Genomic DNA, 8,537 nt, shown 5'->3' with positions numbered 1-8,537 from the left:
CCCCCCTTGCCCCTTCCCCTATAAATAGAGGGGTGAGGGGAGGGCTGCAACACACAACCCAAGGCGCAGCCCCTCCCCTCCCCAACACCTCTCCTCCTCCGTCACGAGCTTGGCGAAGCCCTGCCGGAGTGCTGCTTCTCCACCAACACCACGCCGTCGTGCTGCCGTTGGAGCTGTCTTCCTCAACCTCTCCTTCCTCCTTGCTGGATCAAGACGGAGGAGACGTCGTCCGTTCCGTACGTGTGTTGAACGCGGAGGTGCTGTCCGTTCGGCACTTGGTCATCGGTGATCTGAATCACGTCGAGTACGACTCCATCATCACCGTTCCCTCGAACGCTTCCGCACGCGATCTACAAGTGGTATGTAGATGCAAACTCACTCCCTTGACTTGTTGCTTAGATGAACTCATAGATGGATCTTGGTGAAACCATAGGAAAAAATTTAATTTTCTGCAACGTTCCCCAACAGTGGCATCATGAGCTAGGTCTATGCGTAGTTCTCTATTGCACGAGTAGAACACAATTTTGTTGTGGGCGTAGATCTTGTCAACTTGCTTGCCGCTACTAGTCTTATCTTGCTTCAGCGGTATTGTGGGATGAAGCGGCCCGGACCAACCTTACACGTACGCTTACATGAGACCGGTTCCACCGACTGACATGCACTAGTTGCATAAGGTGGCTGGCGGGTGTCTGTCTCTCCCACTTTAGTTGGAGCGGATTCGATGAAAAGGGTCCTTATGAAGGGTAAATAGAAGTTGACAAAATCACTTTGTGTTTATTCGTAGGTAAGAAAACGTTCTTGCTAGAACCCAATTGCAGCCACGTAAAAGATGCAACAACAATTAGAGGACGTCTAACTTGTTTTTGCAGCAATTGTCATGTGGTGTGATATGGCCAGAAGTTGTGATGAATGATGAATGATATATTGTGATGTATGAGATCATGTTCTTGTAATAGGAATCACGACTTGCATGTCGATGAGTATGACAACCGGCAGGAGCCATAGGAGTTGTCTTTATTTTTGTATGACCTGTGTGTCATTGAAGAACGCCATGTAAATTACTTTACTTTATTGCTAAATGCATTAGCCATAGAAGTAGAAGTAGTCGTTGGCGTGACAACTTCATGAAGACACAATGATGGAGATCATGATGATGGAGATCATGGTGCCATGCCGGTGACGAAGATGATCATGGAGCCCCGAAGATGGAGATCGAAGGAGCTATATGATATTGGCCATATCATGTCACTACTATATAATTGCATGTGATGTTTATTATGTTTTATGCATCTTGTTTACTTAGAACGGCGGTAGTAAATAAGATGATCCCTTATAATAATTTCAAGAAAGTGTTCCCCCTAACTGTGCACCGTTGCTAAAGTTCGTCGTTTCGAAGCACCACGTGATGATCGGGTGTGATAGATCCTTACGTTCACATACAACGGGTGTAAGACAGATTTACACATGCAGAACACTTAGGGTTAACTTGACGAGCCTAGCATGTACAGACATGGCCTCGGAACACAAAGACCGAAAGGTCGAACACGAGTCGTATGGAAGATACGATCAACATGGAGATGTTCACCGACGATGACTAGTCTGTCTCACGTGATGATCAGACACGGCCTACTCGACTCGGATCGTGTAACACTTAGATGACTAGAGGGACGTCTAATCTGAGTGGGAGTTCATTACAATAATTTGATTAGATGAACTTAATTATCATGAACTTAGTCTAAAACTTTGCAAATATGTCTTGTAGATCAAATGGCCAACGCTCATGTCAACATGAACTTCAACACGTTCCTAGAGAAAACCAAGCTGAAAGATGATGGCAGCAACTATACGGACTGGGTCCGGAACCTGAGGATCATCCTCATAGCTGCCAGGAAACAATATGTCCTAGAAGGACCGCTAGGTGACGCTCCCGTCCCAGAGAACCAAGACATTATGAATGCTTGGCAGTCTCGCGCTGATGATTACTCCCTCGTTCAGTGCGGCATGCTTTACAGCTTAGAGCCGGGGCTCCAAAAGCGTTTTGAGCAACACGGAGCATATGAGATGTTCGAGGAGCTGAAACTAGTTTTCCAAGCTCATGCCTGGGTCGAGAGATATGAAGTCTCCGACAAGTTCTATAGTTGTACGATGGAGGAAAATAGTTCTGTCAGTGAGCATATACTCAAAATGTCTGGGTTGCACAACCGCCTGTCCCAGCTGGACATTAACCTCCCGGATGAGGCGGTCATTGACAGAATCCTTCAGTCGCTCCCACCAAGCTACAAGAGCTTTGTGATGAACTACAATATGCAGGGGATGGTGAAGACCATTCCTGAAGTATTTTCAATGCTGAAGTCAGCAGAGGTTGAAATCAAGAAAGAACATCAAGTGTTGATGGTCAATAAGACCACTAAGTTCAAGAAGGGCAAGGGTAAGAAGAACTTCAAGAAGGACGGCAAAGATGTTGCCGCGCCCGGTAAGCCAGTTGCCGGGAAGAAGTCAAAGAATGGACCCAAGCCTGAGACTGAGTGCTTTTATTGCAAGGGGAAGGGTCACTGGAAGCGGAACTGCCCCAAATACTTAGCGGATAAGAAGGCCGGCAACACTAAAGGTATATTTGATATACATGTAATTGATATGTACCTTACCAGTACTCGTAGTAACTCTTGGGTATTTGATACCGGTGCCGTTGCTCACATTTGTAACTCACAGCAGGAGCTGCGGAATAAGCGGAGACTGGCGAAGGATGAGGTGACGACGCGCGTCGGGAATGGTTCCAAGGTCGATGTGATCGCCGTCGGCACGCTACCTCTACATTTACCTACGGGAATAGTTTTAAACCTCAATAATTGTTATTTAGTACCAAGTTTGAGCATGAACATTGTATTTGGATCTCGTTTAATACGAGATGGCTACTCATTTAAATCCAAGAATAATGGTTGTTCTATTTATATGAGAGATATGTTTTATGGTCATGCCCCGATGGTCAATGGTTTATTCTTAATGAATCTCGAACGTAATGTTACACATATTCATAGCGTGAATACCAAAAGATGTAAAGTTGATAACGATAGTCCCACATACTTGTGGCATTGCCGCCTTGGTCACATTGGTGTCAAGCGCATGAAGAAGCTCCATGCTGATGGACTTTTAGAGTCTCTCGATTATGAATCATTTGACACATGCGAACCATGCCTCATAGGCAAAATGACCAAGACCCCGTTCTCCGGAACAATGGAGCGAGCAACCAACTTGTTGGAAATCATACATACCGATGTGTGCGGTCCAATGAGCGTTGAGGCTCGCGGAGGATATCGTTATGTTCTCACTCTCACTGATGACTTGAGTAGATATGGGTATGTCTACTTGATGAAACACAAGTCTGAGACCTTTGAAAAGTTCAAGGAATTTCAGAATGAAGTAGAGAATCAACGTGACCGAAAGATAAAGTTCTTACGATCGGATCGTGGAGGAGAATATTTAAGTCACGAATTTGGTACACACTTAAGAAAATGTGGAATCATTTCACAACTCACGCCGCCTGGAACACCTCAGCGTAACGGTGTGTCCGAACATCGTAATCGCACTCTATTGGATATGGTGCGATCTATGATGTCTCTTACCGATCTACCGCTATCATTTTAGGGATACGCTCTAGAGACAGCTACATTCACTTTAAATAGGGCACCGTCTAAATCCGTTGAGACGACACCATATGAATTATGTTTTGGGAAGAAACCTAAGCTGTCGTTTCTAAAAGTTTGGGGATGCGATGCTTATGTCAAGAGACTTCAACCTGAAAAGCTCGAACCCAAGTCGGAAAAATGCGTCTTCATAGGATACCCTAAAGAAACCATTGGGTATACCTTCTACTTAAGATCCGAGGGAAAGATCTTTGTTGCCAAGAACGGATCCTTTCTGGAAAAAGAGTTTCTCTCGAAAGAAGTAAGTGGGAGGAAAGTAGAACTCGATGAAGTACTGCCTCTTGAACGGGATAGTAGTGCAGCTCAGGAAAATGTTCCTGTGATGCCTACACCAACTGAAGAGGAAAATAATGATGATGATCAAGGTACTTCGAATCAAGTTGCTACTGAACTTCGTAGGTCCACAAGGACACGTTCCGCACCAGAGTGGTACAGCAACCCTGTCCTAGAAATCATGTTGTTGGACAACGGTGAACCTTCAAACTATGAAGAAGCAATGGCGGGCCCAGATTCCAACAAATGGCTAGAAGCCATGAAATCTGAGATAGAATCCATGTATGAAAAACAAAGTATGGACTTTGACTGACTTGCCCGATGATCGGCGAGCGATAGAAAACAAATGGATCTTTAAGAAGAAGACGGACGCGGATGGAAATGTCACCATCTATAAAGCTCGACTTGTCGCTAAGGGTTATCGGCAAGTTCAAGGGATTGACTACGATGAGACTTTCTCTCCCGTAGCGAAGCTTAAGCCCGTCCGAATCATGTTAGCAATTGCCGCATACTATGATTATGAGATATGGCAGATGGACGTCAAAACGGCATTCCTTAACGGGCATCTTAAGGAAGAACTGTATATGATGCAGCCGGAGGGTTTTGTCGATCCTAAGAATGCTAACAAAGTATGCAAGCTCCAGCGATCCATTTATGGGCTGGTGCAAGCATCTCGGAGTTGGAACATTCGCTTTGATGAGATGATCAAAGCGTTTGGATTTATGCAGACTTATGGAGAAGCCTGCGTTTACAAGAAAGTGAGTGGGAGCTCTGTAGCATTTCTCATATTATATGTAGATGACATACTTTTGATGGGAAATGATATAGAACTTTTGGACAGCATTAAGGCCTACTTGAATAAGTGTTTTTCAATGAAGGACCTTGGAGAAGCTGCTTATATATTAGGTATCAAGATCTATAGAGATAGATCGAGATGCCTCATAGGTCTTTCACAAAGCACATACCTTGATAAGATTTTGAAGAAGTTCAAAATGGATCAGTCTAAGAAGGGGTTCTTGCCTGTATTGCAAGGTGTGAGATTGAGCTCGGCTCAATGCCCGACCACGGCAAAAGATAAAGAATAGATGAGTGTCATCCCCTATGCTTCAGCCATAGGATCTATTATGTATGCCATGTTGTGTACCAGACCTGATGTAAACCTTGCCGTGAGTTTGGTAGGAAGGTACCAAAGTAATCCCGGCAAGGAACACTAGACAGCGGTCAAGAATTTCCTGAAGTACCTGAAAAGGACAAAGGACATGTTTCTCGTTTATGGAGGTGACGAAGAGCTCGCCGTAAAGGGTTACGTCGACGCTAGCTTCGACATAGATCTGGATGACTCTAAGTCACAAACTGGATACATGTATATGTTGAATGGTGGAGCAGTAAGCTGGTGCAGCTGCAAGCAGAGCGTCGTGGCGGGATCTACATGTGAAGCGGAGTACATGGCAGCCTCGGAGGCAGCACATGAAGCTATTTGGGTGAAGGAGTTCATCACCGACCTAGGAGTCATACCCAATGCGTCGGGGCCGATCAAACTCTTCTGTGACAACACTGGAGCTATTGCCCTTGTCAAGGAGCCCAGGTTTCACAAGAAGATCAGGCACATCAAGCATCATTTCAACTCCATCCGTGAAAATGTTCAAGATGGAGACATAGATATTTGCAAAGTACATACGGATCTGAATGTAGCAGATCCATTGACTAAACCTCTCTCGCGAGCAAAACATGATCAACACCAGAACTCTATGGGTGTTCGATTCATCACAATGTAACTAGATTATTGACTCTAGTGCAAGTGGGAGACTGTTGGAAATATGCCCTAGAGGCAATAATAAAAGCATTATTATTATATTTCCTTGTTCATGATAATTGTCTTTTATTCATGCTATAATTGTATTATCCGGAAATCGTAATACACGTGTGAATACATAGACCACAATACGTCCCTAGTAAGCCTCTAGTTGACTAGCTCGTTGGTCAACAGATAGTCATGGTTTCCTGACTATGGACATTAGATGTCATTGACAACGGGATCACGTCATTAGGAGAATGACGTGATGGACAAGACCCAATCCTAAGAATAGCACAAGATCGTGTAGTTCGTTTTGCTAGAGCTTTTCCAATGTCAAGTATCTCTTCCTTAGACCATGAGATCGTGTAACTCCCGGATACCGTAGGAGTGCTTTGGGTGTACCAAACGTCACAACGTAACTGGGTGACTATAAAGGTGCACTACAGGTATCTCCGAAAGTGTCTGTTGGGTTGACACGGATCGAGACTGGGATTTGTCACTCCGTATGACGGAGAGGTATCTCTGGGCCCACTCGGTAACGCATCATCATAATGAGCTCAAAGTGACCAAGTGTTTGGTCACGGGATCATGCATTACAGTACGAGTAAAGTGACTTGCCGGTAACGAGACTGAACGAGGTATTGGGATACCCACGATCGAGTCTCGGGCTTGTAACGTACCGATTGACAAAGGGAATAGTATACGGGGTTGCTTGAATCCTCGACATCGTGGTTCATCCGATGACATCATCGAGGAGCATGTGGGAGCCAACATGGGTATCCGGATCCCGCTGTTGGTTATTGACCGGAGAGCCGTCTCGGTCATGTCTGCGTGTCTCCCGAACCCGTAGGGTCTACACACTTAAGGTTCGGTGACGCTAGGGTTATTAGGAAGACTTGTATGTGATTACCGAATGTTGTTCGAAGTCCCGGATGAGATCCAGGACGTCACGAGGAGTTCCGGAAGGGTCCGGAGGTAAAGATTTATATATGGGAAGTTGTCATGCGGACACCGGAAAGTTTCGGTGACATATCGGTATTGTACCGGGGCCACCGGAAGGGTTCCGGGGGTCCACCGGGAGGGGCCACCCCTCTTGGTGGGCCACATGGGCCGCGTGGGGCAGGGCACCAGCCCCTGGAGGGCTGGGCGCCCCCCCCCCCCCTTGGGCCCATGCGCCTAGGGTTGGGGGGAACCCTAGAGGGGGCGCCCCCTTTGCTTGGGGGGCAAGTCCCCCCTCCCTGGCCGCCCCGCCCCCCCTCTAGATCCCATCTAGAGGGGCCGGCCCCCCTTGCCCCTTCCCCTATAAATAGAGGGGTGAGGGGAGGGCTGCAACACACAACCCAAGGTGCAACCCCTCCCCTCCCCAACACCTCTCCTCCTCCGTCACGAGCTTGGCGAAGCCCTGCAGGAGTGCTGCTTCTCCACCAACACCACGCCGTCGTGCTGCCGTTGGAGCTGTCTTCCTCAACCTCTCCTTCCTCCTTGCTGGATCAAGACGGAGGAGACGTTGTCCGTTCCGTACGTGTGTTGAACGCAGAGGTGCTGTCCGTTCGGCACTTGGTCATCGGTGATCTGAATCACGTTGAGTACGACTCCATCATCACCGTTCCCTCGAACGCTTCCGCACGCGATCTACAAGTGGTATGTAGATGCAAACTCACTCCCTTGACTCGTTGCTTAGATGAACTCATAGATGGATCTTGGTGAAACCGTAGGAAAAAATTTAATTTTCTGCAACGTTCCCCAACAGGAACAAATAAACTAGAGGGGATTTAGATGTAAAAGAACAAAGAGATCATGAGTTGATTAAAGAACACTTGAATGAAGCACCGGGATAAATAGAGAACGATAACTGGAATGAAGGCCTCCGGATGATCAAGACGGAAAAACAACTCCTAAAATACTCCGGATGGATGAAAAGAATATCTGACAAACTGAAATCATTCGCGAATAACTCCGTGAATCTTAATCAACTCAGGAGTGCTGCTTAATCAACTCACGAGCCCTGCTTTAGGAGCCCTGCAGGAGTGCTGCTTAATCAACTCACGAGCTTGGCGAAGCCCTGCAGGAGTGCTGCTTAATAAACCCTAAACCCTAAACCCTAGAACCATGAATCTTCGATAGAACGGGCACAATTAGAGGAAAACTCTTCTTCGGTCTTCAAAGTTGAGAAAGACGACGAGAAACACCACCGAAATTGTTGAGAAACTCCGGAATAATGAAAAAAGAGGAAAGGTAGAACCCGAGATGAAAAGAATTTGAAAGCGATCTTGGAGATGGCATCTGACTGAAGGGATCCATTCTTACGTCACACTTGAAAAGAATTGAGAATAACTCCGGGGGAATTAGAAGAGTCAGGTAAGATCCTGGGAAAAGACCTGTGGGTTAGGGCCCACTGAAGAGATAATACCGTTGAAAAGGATTGTTGAAAAGATAGATGATGCACCGGAACAATTAAAATATTTGAATGAGGTGACAACCTCGAATTAATTGGAACACAGACGGATCTCCTGAGATGTCTTGAACACTCCGGAAGGATAAACTGGCGAGAGGCAAATGAACAGGTAAAACACTTGAGCCGAGGGAAAGAATATGATCTACCGAAAACTTGAATTGAATCCACCGGAAAGAAAAGGAGATGAAGATTGACGAACGAGACGAGAATTCACCGGTTGAAATAATTGACGAAAGACTAAAGAGGCTCCACACGAATGAAATTGATGGTCGGAACAGACTCAGGCTCCGGGAAGAAGAGGGTGGGAGGGCGG

Source organism: Triticum dicoccoides, chromosome 1B (assembly GCF_002162155.2).
Source record: "Triticum dicoccoides isolate Atlit2015 ecotype Zavitan chromosome 1B, WEW_v2.0, whole genome shotgun sequence".
Taxonomy (NCBI): Eukaryota; Viridiplantae; Streptophyta; class Magnoliopsida; order Poales; family Poaceae; genus Triticum; species Triticum dicoccoides.
Note: the sequence above shows the minus strand (reverse complement) of the source record.